The sequence below is a fragment of the Mobula birostris genome, chromosome 13, assembly GCF_030028105.1.
Source record: "Mobula birostris isolate sMobBir1 chromosome 13, sMobBir1.hap1, whole genome shotgun sequence".
Taxonomy (NCBI): domain Eukaryota; kingdom Metazoa; phylum Chordata; class Chondrichthyes; order Myliobatiformes; family Myliobatidae; genus Mobula; species Mobula birostris.
The window spans coordinates 25767907-25782039 of record NC_092382.1 but is presented as its reverse complement, the minus strand read 5'-3'; positions in this window follow the sequence as shown (position 1 = coordinate 25782039).

Here is a 14133-nt window from a genome sequence, read left to right as displayed (position 1 = left end):
GCCTCAGTCACTTTCATTCACCACTATTTCAGCTCTGCCCCATAGGTTTTTCAGGTCTTGCTGATTCATTCCTCTAAACAAGGTACCATCAGCCGGACAAACCGCAGAGCATCTCACACACCAGGCTTTCCGTATACACAGTTTCCCATTGATACTGCTTGGGACTGAGGTGCTCAATTCACTTCCAAGCTCCGGTCAGCAATCTGGCTTTGAAATAACTATCTTCCACTCAAACTAGAATCACGTAAACTAGCGACTCGCTTTATCAGTGCATTAAATTCATTTGGAAAATTAACCCGTTACAACTTCTCGTTCTATGAGATTTCATCCCACTTTTCTTGTATCCACATTGAAACATTGATATTGACCCGGACTCCCAAGTCACACACTCCACCTAGGAGCTTAGACAGTGCAAGTGTTTACACAATCCATAGACTGTTTAATTCACGAAGTAAAAGGGACTTCTACAATACAATAGTTTGGGACTGACAGGGTCCGGAGGAACCAGAGGTATTTTGGATCTTGGCTTTACTTCAGGATTCCGTGGTACATTCTATGTAGCGCTGGGCTGTCAGGTGCCGACCATAGGGGGACGGGCTCTGTCACAATCTCGGGTCGTCGAAGGAGGATTCTGACAGCTCTAACCTTGCTTCCTGTTTCGTGTGTTTTTTAAAAAAAATTTTTGGGCGTGTGTTTCCTGAGTTTTAATAATGGCAGTTATAATATATTGTTCCGTGTTTTAACGTGTTATAGTTGGGTCTTCGTTCGTTTCCATTTCAGTAGCCATTGTCCTCGGGTAGCACCAATTAACTTTCCTCGGGACTTTGCGGGTGCGCAATTCAGTATCCTTGGACTTTTGTCACTTATCACAATGTTTACCTGTACGCTTGTCACGAGTCGGGGTTTTACTTAGCTGGACACAGATTCCTTTGTACCCTGGAGTGCATTTAAAGTGGCGGTGCTAACCCTTCGGGGCTCCGTCGTACCGTCCTTGCCTAATGACATTATGGTTCAATTATTTTGAATTATACAAGAATGTGTAATTTCTACTGTTTTGTTTTTTTTTCACTTTGGTTAATAACATTTCCAGTTTTGTTAAATCTTTCAGTGTTCAGCGTGACAATACAATTCATAAATTCCAAAACGCGAGCAGTTCGCATCTAAACCTCCGCTGTTTTGACATGAAACAATGTCATACTTTTGGGCCGCCAGAAACCTTACAGACTCTATTTCAGAGGTTGTTTTGTAACAGTGAATCCTTTTGCAAGTCATGCTTCCCTGGTATTGAAGGCGGGACCGATAATTTAGGACCTGGAAAGAGATTTATCAAAGACCCAACATCGATCGCTGCCGCACATCACTGGTCATAGGCCTGCAATCCTAAATAATGACACCCCCCCATCCCACCAGCACATTGTGCCACCTAGCACGATGTTAATTGCTGGACACTATGTATTGTAACATCCTGGGGCAGACCATCTTGCGGGGACTTGCCAATGCTCGGGTATTAAATGCCTAGCACCATATATGCTTCTAACTGTTTGTTCACCTGCTCATAAACTCAGTTCAATTCGCGAGACATTATCGCCCATTCCGGCTCTTCAGAATCCTTACTATGCATTTCTCACTTATAATATGATGCTCACTGGCCCTCAGTTCCCTAGCTCCTCCTTCAGAAATAACAGGAATCCTCTCGTCCTCTGGTACGTCATTGATCTCTGTCGAATGTGGAACTATCTTTGCCAGAGGCGTTGATTCTCAGAAGACCCTGTGAAAGGCTGTGGACGCCCAGAGGTTTGTCCATCCATTCGCTCTTCAGGTTTCGACACACTTCGTGTGCTCGACTCCTCTTCTTGTGCCGCCATGAGTAGCGCCTCTGTGCTGCCCCTCAGCCCGGCCATTTCGTCATTGACTGGACTTGCTTACGTCAGCCGCCTCTGATATCTGGCGATGGGACATCACACGTGCAGCGGCTTGTCCTTCCATGGCCTCTGGTCCTCTGGCTCTGGTTCACCCTCTTCTACTTCCATATCCCCTGCCTGCTGTGTGAGGTATTCCCCCAGGTGCCTCAGGGACCATCTTCCTGACATATTCATGGGTGTTTCTCATTTGTTCCATGACTGTGGCCTTGACACTTCCAAGTCCCCGTCGTCCTTTATTCCAGTGGGTGTATAGTCGCTCGACGATGGACTTTGGATAGAACCCTCCATGTCTTGTTAGTAGTCTCCGGGTATTGATATCAGCAGCTTCCAGTTCGCTCCTTGGCCAGCACAATATTGTGACGGGGTATCTTATAACCGCTGGGGCGAATGTACTGATGGCTCTGATCTTCCTCTTCCCATTCAGCTGACCTTTTACAACCTGTCTCACTCTTTGGAGGTCTTGGATTTTTCATTATTTATTGTGTCCTTATCGTGGCTTCCATGCGTCTGCAGGATCCCTAGGTATTTACAGCTGTCTTGCAGATCTGCTGTGTTGTCCTTAATTTATTAAAGCAAATGCGCTAAGAGCTGTCTTTACGATCCTACCTAATCTTGATGGCACTTTCAATGAATTATATATCTGTACTCACCGATCGGTCTGTTCTACCACACCCTTCAGTTCAGTTCCCTATTGTTAACCATACAACTCCTAACCTGGTTTTTCCACCCATATGATGCACCTCACACTTGTCTGCATTAAATTCCATCTCCCATATTTGGGAATTTTCTTTTCCCAAATTGCAGGCTTTGACAGCCCGCTTTGCTGTCCACTGCCTTTCACGTCTTGGTGTCATACACAAATTGGCTGATTCAGTTTACCGGTTCATCACCCAGATCGCTGATACAGATGCCCCGCATCAATGGACGCAAAGCAGTTCCGTTCAGCACAACGCTAGTCACAGGCCTCCAGTCAGAGAAACACCCATCTACAACCCCTCTCTGGCTATTCCGGCGAGGCCACTGACTAAACAAATTTACTACCTCATTCTGAATGACAATTGGGACTGATTGAGCAAACTCCCAAGCGGGTCATTGGCAAAAGGCCTTGCGAAAGTCCATGTGGACAACATTCACGGCCTTTCAGGTAACTATAATTTCCTGGCCATGACATCTCAAACTTTGACATTAATGTGTGGTGGACAGCCAGTTGCTTCACGGATGAATGGAATCACCAGAACCTGTGAACGGAAAACCCTGCAAAAAGTACTCGACACGGCCCAGTCCATCACTTGAAAAGCCTAACTCCCGAGGTTGAGCACATCTAAACAGAGCGCTGGAAAGCAGTATAAATCATCACGGAGCTCGCCGTTCAGGCGATGTTCAGTTCTCGCCATAACCATCAGAAAAAGCTGCAGGAGTCTCGGGACCAACAGCACCAGGTTCACGAACAGTTATTACCCCTTAACACTCAGAGTCTTGTACTAGAGGGGATAACTTCACACAGATTCACTCGCCCCATCACTGACCTGTTCCCACAAACTAGAGATCCCATTTTTAAAGGATCGTCAGCTGACGTTCTCAATATTTATTATTCATTTATTTCTCTTGTTATCATATTATCAGTATCATTATTTTATTTGGATAACGTGTCTGACAGTAAACAGTAAAATACTAGCTATGTTGTGGTTTTGAAGGTACGCTGTGGAGTGGAAATTTTGATGTTTTACAGCATGGGGAAAGTAATTTACTGAGTCCAGTCATGGTGGCGTGGAAGCTCCGCAGCCTGATCCACGACGGAGGTGAGATACACAGTTATTCAGCAGGCTGTTTGTATACGTGGCAAATAGACTACTGCCAGGATCGGCCTCCACGACACACCTGCCAGTGGTCCTGATGGTTGATGTACACCATCCGCCCTCCTCAGATAGGAAAGGCGTATATGAGCGTTCTGAATTGCGTAGGATTTTACCTGGGACCATGAGGGGTTGTACAATATATGCATCCCAAAGCGTTTGAGACCACACACAATTTCCACTGCTGCGCCGCAGATTTCTGGAGGGGTAGGAGTGGTGCGGGGACTCCCGAAGGCGATAACCATCTCCATTGCCTTGTTGACAGTGAGGCTGAAGTTATCTGCCTGGCGGTGAGCTGCGGTCTCCTCTACTTCCTCATTGTTATTGACGATGAACCCCACCACTGTCGTGTCATCTGCGATATCAACAACGCCATTACTCGGGTGCTTTTCATGCAGGGATGAGCGCAGTTTGTACATCGCTGGACTCAGCACACAGTCCGGGACCTGGAGCACCATTTCTGAAAAATAAGGAAAGCGAGAGTTGCTGTGCACACTGACTATCTGAGATCTGTTGTTTAGGAAGTCCAACACCCATTTGCACGGTGGTCTACTCAGAAGGGGAAGTGGGAGCTTCTTCAACCTGGTCGATGACGCAACCGATTTGAATGCCGAAATAAAATTCACAAACAATATTCTCACACACGTCTCAGGGCAAGCATTAAAAAGGGCCACTTTTCCGCATAATTGTATAAGGGCTAAGAGAGTTGTAAAAGAGCGCCTGAAGGCTTTGTGTGTCAATGCAAGGAGCATTCGTAATAAGGTGGATGAATTGGAAGTGCAGATTGTTATTAATGATTATGATATAGTTGGGATCACGGAGACATGGCTCCAGGGTGACCAGGGATGGGAGCTCAACGTTCAGGGATATTCAATATTCAGGAGGGATAGACATGAAGGAAGGGGAGGTGGGGTGGCGTTGCTGGTTAAAGAAGAGACTAACGCAACAGAAAGGAAGGACATAAGCCGGGAAGATGTGGAATCGATATGAGTAGAGCGGCGTAACACTAAGGGGCAGAAGACGCTGGTGGGAGTTGTGTACAGGCCACCTAACAGTAGTAGTGAGGTCGGACATGGTATTAAACAGGAAATTAGAAATGTGTGCAACAAAGGAACAGCAGTTATAAAGGGTGACTTCAATCTACATGTAGATTGGGTGAACCAAATTGGTAAAGGTGCTGAGGAAGAGGATTTCTTGGAATGTATGCGGGATGGTTTTTTGAACCAACATGTCGAGGAACCAACTAGAGAGCAGGCTATTCTGTACTGGGTTCTGAGCAAAGAGGAAGGGTTAATTAGCAATCTTTTCGTGACAGGCCCCTTGGGTAAGAGTGACCATAATATGGTGGAATTCTTCATTAAGATGGAGAGTGACATAGTTAATTCAGAAACAAAGGTTCTGAACTTAAAGAGGGGTAACTTTGAAGGTATGAGACGTGAATTAGCTAAGATAGACTGGCAAATGACACTTAAAGGATTGACGGTGGATATGCAATGGCAAGCATTTAAAGGTTGCATGGATGAACTACAACAATTGTTCATCCCAGTTTGGCAAAAGAATAAATCAAGGAAGGTAGTGCACCCGTGGCTGACAAGAGAAATTAGGGATAGTATCAATTCCAAAGAAGAAGCATACAAATTAGCCAGAGAAAGTGGCTCACCGGAGGACTGGGAGAAATTCAGAGTTCAGCAGAGGAGGACAAAGGGCTTAATTAGGAAGGGGAAAAAAGATTATGAGAGAAAACTGGCAGGGAACATAAAAATGGACTGTAAAAGCTTTTATAGATACGTAAAAAGGAAAAGACTGGTAAAGACAAATGCAGGTCCCCTGCAGACAGAAACAGGTGAATTGATTATGGGGAGCAAGGACATGGCAGACCAATTGAATAATTACTTTGGTTCTGTCTTCACTAAGGAGGACATAAATAATCTTCCAGAAATAGTAGGGGACAGAGGGTCCAGTGAGATGGAGGAACTGAGGAAAATACATGTTAGTAGGGAAGTGGTGTTAGGTAAATTGAAGGGATTGAAGGCAGATAAATCCCCAGGGCCAGATGGTCTGCATCCTAGAGTGTTTAAGGAAGTAGCCCAAGAAATAGTGGATGCATTAGTGATAATTTTTCAAAACTCGTTAGATTCTGGACTAGTTCCTGAGGATTGGAGGGTGGCTAATGTAACCCCACTTTTTAAAAAAGGAGGGAGAGAGAAACCGGGGAATTATAGACCGGTTATCCTAACGTCGGTGGTGGGGAAACTGCTGGAGTCAGTTATCAAGGATGTGATAACAGCACATTTGGACGGCGGTGAAATGATCGGACAAAGTCAGCATGGATTTGTGAAAGGAAAATCATGTCTGACGAATCTCATAGAATTTTTTGAGGATGTAACTAGTAGAGTGGATAGGGGAGAACCAGTGGATGTGGTATATTTGGATTTTCAAAAGGCTTTTGACAAGGTCCCACACAGGAGATTAGTGTGCAAACTTAAAGCACACGGTATTGGGGGTAAGGTATTGGTGTGGGTGGAGAATTGGTTAGCAGACAGGAAGCAAAGAGTGGGAATAAATGGGACCTTTTCAGAATGGCAGGCGGTGACTAGTGGGGTACCGCAAGGCTCAGTGCTGGGACCCCAGTTGTTTACAATATATATTAATGACTTGGATGAGGGAATTAAATGCAGCATCTCCAAGTTTGCGGATGACCCGAAACTGGGTGGCGGTGTTGGCTGTGAGGAGGATGCTAAGAGGATGCAGGGTGACTTGGATAAGTTGGGTGAGTGGGCAAATTCATGGCAGATGCAATTTAATGTGGATAAATGTGAAGTTATCCACTTTGGTGGCAAAAATAGGAAAACAGATTATTATCTGAATGGTGGCCGATTAGGAAAAGGGGAGGTGCAACGAGACCTGGGTGTCATTATACACCAGTCATTGAAAGTGGGCATGCAGGTACAGCAGGCGGTGAAAAAGGCGAATGGTATGCTGGCATTTATAGCGAGAGGATTCGAGTACAGGAGCAGGGAGGTACTACTGCAGTTGTACAAGGCCTTGGTGAGACCACACCTGGAGTATTGTGTGCAGTTTTGGTCCCCCAGTCTGAGGAAAGACATCCTTGCCATAGAGGGAGTACAAAGAAGGTTCACCAGATTGATTCCTGGGATGGCAGGACTTTCATATGAAGAAAGACTGGATGAACTGGGCTTGTACTCGTTGGAATTTAGAAGATTGAGGGGGGATCTGATTGAAACATATAAAATCCTAAAGGGATTGGACAGGCTAGATGCAGGAAGATTGTTTCCGATGTTGGGGAAGTCCAGAACGAGGGACCACAGTTTGAGGATAGAGGGGAAGCCTTTTAGGACCGAGATTAGGAAAAACTTCTTCACACAAAGAGTGGTGAATCTGTGGAATTCTCTGCCACAGGAAACAGTTGAGGTTAGTTCATTGGCTATACTTAAGAGGGAGTTAGATATGGCCCTTGTGGCTACGGGGGTCAGGGGGTATGGAGGGAAGGCTGGGGCGGGGTTCTGAGTTGGATGATCAGCCATGATCATAATAAATGATGGTGCAGGCTCGAAGGGCCGAATGGCCTACTCCTGCACCTATTTTCTATGTTTCTATGTTTCTATGTCTCCTTGATTACGAGTTGAGGCAGGGACAGATTCTGACAGATGCCGTGGCATTTCTCGTAGAGCGATTCTGTAGGTAGCCGTATTAGTGAGTGCCCTGTGTCGCAGGATTGGTGCTGTTATTATCAGCTGTCCAGAGAGCTTCATAATGATTGTTACCTGGCGTTATTCGATTAGAGTGGATTTATTGGAGGACGCTGTATATTTTGGGTACGGTAGCGTAGTGGTTAGCAGAACACTTTACAGTACAGGCGACGGGGATTCAATTCCTGTCGCTGCCTGTGAGAGGTTTGTACGTTCCCCACTTCACCGCGTGGGTATCCTCTAGGTGTTACAGTTTCCTCCCACATACCAAAGGTGAAGCGATTGACAGGTTAATTTGTCATTGTAAAGTGTCCCGTGATAAGGTTAGGGTTCAATCAGTGGATTGCTGGGCGGTGTGTGTGGCTCGATGGGCCGGAAGTGCCTGTTCCACTCTCTGTCTCCATAAATAAATAATAAACAAACTCACTTTACTTTTGTGGATTCAATTAAATGCTAAACATATTTTCCAAATTCAACAATAAAATACAGCATATCCTACTGAACACACATGCCTGCTTAAGTCACGCAGTTGAGTCCTTCAAATTACATTACGCCTGAACAATTATTATAGATAAGATATAACCGTTCAGTTGTATTGTTAGACAATAAACCAGAAAGAACAATTCACTTAATCGATACTGTCAGTCCAAACACACTTAACCTGCAGGAATCAAAAAGTAGAAAGCACCAGAATAATCTGAATTAAAAGAGAAAATTGAAAGACTGTGGAACATGAACAGGGCATAGATTGTCCCAATAGAAATACCTACAACTGTTATCGTCACAGAATCACTGCACAATAGCATTCAGGTAATTAGGCCTAGAAATACTTATGTGGATCTTCAGGAAGCCACAATACTAAAAACCACCAGAATACCCCGGAAGTTCCCAGCAATGGATAAATGAATGTGCTTGGCTAAGCCCGTACCTGATGCTTTACCAGCTGGAGCTGCGGAAATGCAGTAGCAGTAGTTTTAGTAGTAATATAATAATATTAATAATAATGGTAATGATAATTGGAAGATGTGATCTTCTGGAGAGGTTTATGTTCATGAGGGGTTTCCCGGTAAATGTCAGTAATATTGAACATGGAGATGATGGTTTTGTGGTTAGGGTGGTGCATTAGAGAAAGATAGGTGCAGGGCTGGTAATGCTCAAGGTAGCTGGAAGTCTGCAGAGGGATTTAGACAGATTCTGTGATAGCACATGGATGAGAAGCGACACATGGAATGCAGTGTAGGGAGGTGTATGCTCTCGCAACTTGCGAAATTGAATGAAGTCGCAGCCTGTTGTCTAAACGGGGAGCAAATTCAGAAATCACAGGTGCAAAGGGACGTGGTGAACGTGATGCAGGATTTCTGACAGATTAACTTGCAGCTTGAGTCGGTGATTAGAAAGGCAAAAAAAAAGTTAGCATTCATTTACTGTGCATGGAATACGGAAACAATTATGTTCAAGGTTATTCTTATTCAACTGTGCATATGTGTATTGCCAAACGAGAAAGCGTTCCTCCAGATCACGGTGCACAACAAAATACCCGTGACACACTCTCAGCACTGAAGTAATGTTACACACATAAATTCACAAATTATGAGATGTATATACGATACAAATAAAAAAGTAAATAACGTAACGGTGCAGAGGCATCGTACGCGATGTGACATGGCAGATATTTCAGTAGTCTTACTGAAAAAAAACTGTTTCTCCTCTTACAGTCCTTGCCCGTGTTCTGCTGTACCTCTTGCCGTACGGCATCATAGGTGTCGTTGGACTCTTCGCACTTGGAGTATTGTGAGCAATTTGAAACCGTTAATCAAATAAAATATGGGCCGGCGTTGGAAAGTGTCCAGACTAGGCTCACGAGAATGATCTAGGGAATGAAAAAAGTTAGCCTATGAGGAGCATTTGAGGGGTCACAGCGTGTATTCACTGACAATTTAGAAAACAAATGGAAGTTGGCGGGGGAACCATTGAAATCCATCACATATTGGAAACTTAGAGTGGAGATGAGGATGATGTGTCCTATTGTGGGGATGTCCAGGAGAGGGGGCACAGATGTTGGGCAGTCCAGGAGACGGGGCACAGACGCAGAATAGAAGGCCGCCCCTTTGAACGAGAGATAGGGAGGAATGTCTTGAGCCAGCAGGTGCTGAATCTGTGGAATTAGTTGTCACAGACGACTGTCGAGGGGAGGTCATCGGGTATATTTACAGCGGAGATTGATAGGTTCCGGATAAGTAAGGATGTCAAAGGTATCGGGGGAGAAAGTTGGTGATAGAGGTTGAGAGGGCTCATGACTCGCCCATGGTGGGAATGCGGAGCGGAGTCGATGTGGCCTAATTGTGCTCCGATATCTTATGGTCTCAAGGTATGTGACAGTTCGGAAGTAGCAATCTGAGCTTAAAGTTGTGTGGAGAGCTACGTGTATGCGCAGCTGCAAATATAAACTTATTTCCGGCAGTATCACGGTTATTACAGGCACGCAACATCATTCAAACAGCATTCGCCAAAAAAAAGGAACAACATAAACCATGCATAAATTAATCACAGATTTTCCAAGCAAAGACAATTAGAATAAAACTCAGTCCATTTTAATGCAAAGTTGGGAACAGTGCTGCTGAACAGAATTAATTACATGTTTGGGAATCGAATGGGTAAAGTGAAGTTATCGTTCTTCGGCCCGCTGCTGTGGGACTTCAGGCTTCTTTGTTCCCAGTCCCGATGAAGGATCTCGACCTGAAACGTCGGCTATTCACTCCTTTCCATAGATGCTGCCTGACCTGTTGAGTTCCTTCTGCATTTTGTGTGTGCTGCTTGGATTTGCAGCATCTGCAGATTTTCTCGTCGTTGTAAAGAATGCCCATTCAGGGAGGAGAAATATAATCAGAAGCTTCTGATGGTGCAAAGTAATTGACAAGAAATTGTTACTTCTCCCTCGCTTGGTGATTTAAAAGATGTAATTAAATGGCATCGTAATTTATGAAAAGTGAACGTGGTGGGAGGTGGGGATGATGCCGAGTATAGATCCAAGTGTACAAGATAAATTATAATCGGAGAATGCAATATATTTTCATTAGAGCATCACTGTCCGCCAGATACTCTATCATGTTTCGACATCGAAATTTCAAAGGCGCCACATTGCTTCCAACCTTTCTCTTTTTATAAGTTGTGGCTTTTTATCGGTTTGTACGTTTGTAAAGTTGAGGTTTTGATCTCGACCTTGAGCCTTAGAAAGTTTATCACCGATGGCTTATACAAGCCGACTACAGACGGCGCAAGCCAAACAGACAAACAAAGAAACAACTATCTGATGCTCCAGCCGTCTGGAGAAAATGTTCGGTGTATCAGTCCCGGTGATAGTTTTCTCTACCAGATGACAATGACATCCGGCTTTAAACCCCGCTCCTTACATACTGTTCCCTCCACTCTATCCCTGCCGCTTTATTTCACTGTCTATGCAGGGGTTAACTGCACCTGTTCATGCTTTGGGATTAATTAAGTGAACATCCACGGGATCTGATTGCGTCATCGGTTTGTGCTTCTTTAGTACAAATAGGGGTCGCCTACAATGATTGTCAGTACGAGCAACGCCTCCGGTAATGACATTGTTCAACAGACCTGGGAATCGGAGTTCCGACACACCGATCCTGGAGAGTAGAGCGGGACAGTTCAAGAATGGGTCGGAATCTGGGATCGGTTCAGTGGAAAGTTACACCAATGGATCGGAACGTTTCAATGGGGATGCTAACTTCAAAACTCATTCAAATGACCTCACATTATCGCGAAGGATCCACATTGCGCTCTTGGACTTCGCGCCGATTTACTATCCAATTCTTGCTGTCGTTGCCATCCCTGGTAAGTCGAAGTCTCATGTTGAAACTATTTCGAGCGGTAGCTGTACCAAGGTCTTATTATCGCAAACAACACGCATGTCACGTCCACTACTCCCCATGTTACCCACAAATACACACTGTCCTTTTTGTTTGCTTGATATATATTTGTAACTCAGCATTTATAGTCGGTAAATGTTGAAAACGCCCGTGACAGACTGACGACTTATTGTCTTTTCCGACAGTTAAGGATGCTGTCAAATCTTTACATTCAATTTCAGTTTTACTTGCTCAAGAGCGGTGAATTTCTCAAGCTGACCCGGCATTGCATTATCTATCCCGACCTGTCTTTGAGAACGGGTGTGCCAGTTGTCTTGTGGAACAGCTGATGTACTTGAGGACTGGGTATCCCGCATGGCTGTTGGGGAGACAGTACCAGGGTCCTGACTCAGAGACTGTGAGGGAATTTCGATTTTGAATGGCGTATTTTAGAGGGAAATGTCCAGGCAGCGGAATCCCCATGCTGTGCTGCTCCCGAACTTCTAGATGGTCGCTGTCGTAGGTTAGGAAGTCGTCAACAAGCCTTGCTGAGTTGCTCTAGCGTTTCGTGTAGACAGAACCAATTACCGCCGATTTTCAGAGATATGCGCCGTTCTCTTTTTTTGTGTTGTTTTTTACTTATCGAGAATGTAAACTTACCTTCGCGTCGATTCCAAACTCTATCCCTGCCCGCTGCACTAACCTTCCATAAATATCACACACAGCTACAATGGACGTCTTCATCCGCCTGTTTGTTTTTAACTCTGGGCTCAGTACAAGTCTCTGTCCTCTCCATTACTCAATATTCAAAGTAAACCCCACAGATCAGCGCCTCCTCTGTAGAATCAAACGCCTTCGGCTAATAAAGACTTTCATGCTCTCTGTCACCGGGCACGATGAACCCGTATTCCCGATTCAATTCCTGTCTTCGGCGAGAGAGAGAGAGAGAGAGAGAGAGAGAGAGAGAGAGAGAGAGAGAGAGAGAGAGAGAGAGAGAGAAGTCTCATCTACACTCTGTCCCCCTCCCGAAGCTCTGACCAATATCTGTGCGGCATTTCAGACTCTGCTCCTCACGAAGACGTGGGCCATGTCTGACTTTCTCGCTAAAGGCCGGTCAGGCACGCACTGTATTCAGCCCGGAGCACATAGTGATTAGTGAAGAGAAAAAAATAGCCCATTCTGCATTTCTATGGTTTGTTAGTCCAAAACACGGGTTGCAAATTCTGACAGGGTTAAACGAACACAGTACATGGCATCTGCACCACTGACAAACCAGTCGAACATTTTCTATCCGCAGAAAGAGTAGCTGTGGAACAAATCAGGAAGATTAGTATACACAGATTATTAACCTTAGCGAAAGAAGTAAAATGGCCCAGAAATAACAGCTCGATCAGTCCGGGGGTGGGTGCGGTGGGAGGTTAGAGAGTTTGGGATATTACGGTCGATCTGCAACTGAATGCAAGACGACAGTGGGTGAGACGGAAAATCAATGGGTTTAGAATTAATGAAAACCTGAAGACCATCTATTCAGTGAGTGAAGTTACTACGTAACCTGTATCCTGCCACATTAAAACTCGTGCTTATTGGTTCACTAATGTTGTCATTTTCTTGACCCGGTGGCTTTGAGCAAATTGAAATAGACCACCCCAGCCATTCACAGTGCGTTCACTGCACGTTCAATCTACCCGTACCTAAGTTGCTGTTGGTCACATTGCCTTACTCTCGACCCCTACCTGATTATTTTATTTTACACTTTGGGTTGACCTAAATATTCTTGTTTTTTGTTCATGCCGCCAGTTTCGATTCTCTGCAGCCTTTTCACACTCTCATTGTGTACCCGTGTGTTCATTGGGTATTAATGCTTTCAATCACTCTCAAAATATACTCCACTTGTGGTCTAATGGCCGAGGCGCTCAATGAGCGTCCAACAGTTTCCGCAGGAACTATATCCGAGTGTTTCTCAGCATTACTCCCATCTGAAACATCAGACTGCAGTACTCTACTGTTTTCAGCTTTTCTGTGCACCCGAAACACTGCCCTTACAAAGGAACTTAGGAGATGTTCAAGTATAATATACTGTTCGATCCGTGCCTTTTTGTGAAACGTCTGATTTGATAACGCAGGAGCGAAATCAGTAGAAGACACAAAGGTTGCGCAACTAAATATTCCTGGATTTCGTTGCTTCAGGTGTGATAGAATCGCAGGGACAAGAGGGGGAGGTGTTGCATTGCTTGTCAGAGAAAAATATTACAGCGGTGCTCTGGCAAGATAGATTAGAGCGCTCGTCTAAGGAGGATATTTGGGTGGATTTGAGGAATGGAAAAGGTATAGTAACACTTATAGGGGTGCATTATAGACCACCAAATAGGGAGCGAGAATTGGAGGAGCAAATTTGTAAGGAGATAGCAGATATTTGTCGTAAGCACAGAGTTGTGCTTGTGGGAGATTTTAATTTTCCACACATAGTCTGGGAAGCCCATACTGTAAAATAACCGGATAGTTTGGAGTTTGTAAAATGTGTGCAAGATAGTTATCTGCAGCAATGCATAGGGGTACCAAGTAGAGAAGGGGCAGTGTTAGATCTCATGTTAGGGAATGAGATAGGTCAGGTGAGGCAGGTACGTGTTGGGGAGCACGTGATCACAATGCCATTAGTTTCAATATAATTATGGAGAAGGATAGGTCTGGACCCAGGGTTGAGACTTTTGATTGGAGAAAGGCTAACTTTAATAAAATGCAAAACGATTTAGAATGAGTGGATTGGGACAATTTATTTTAT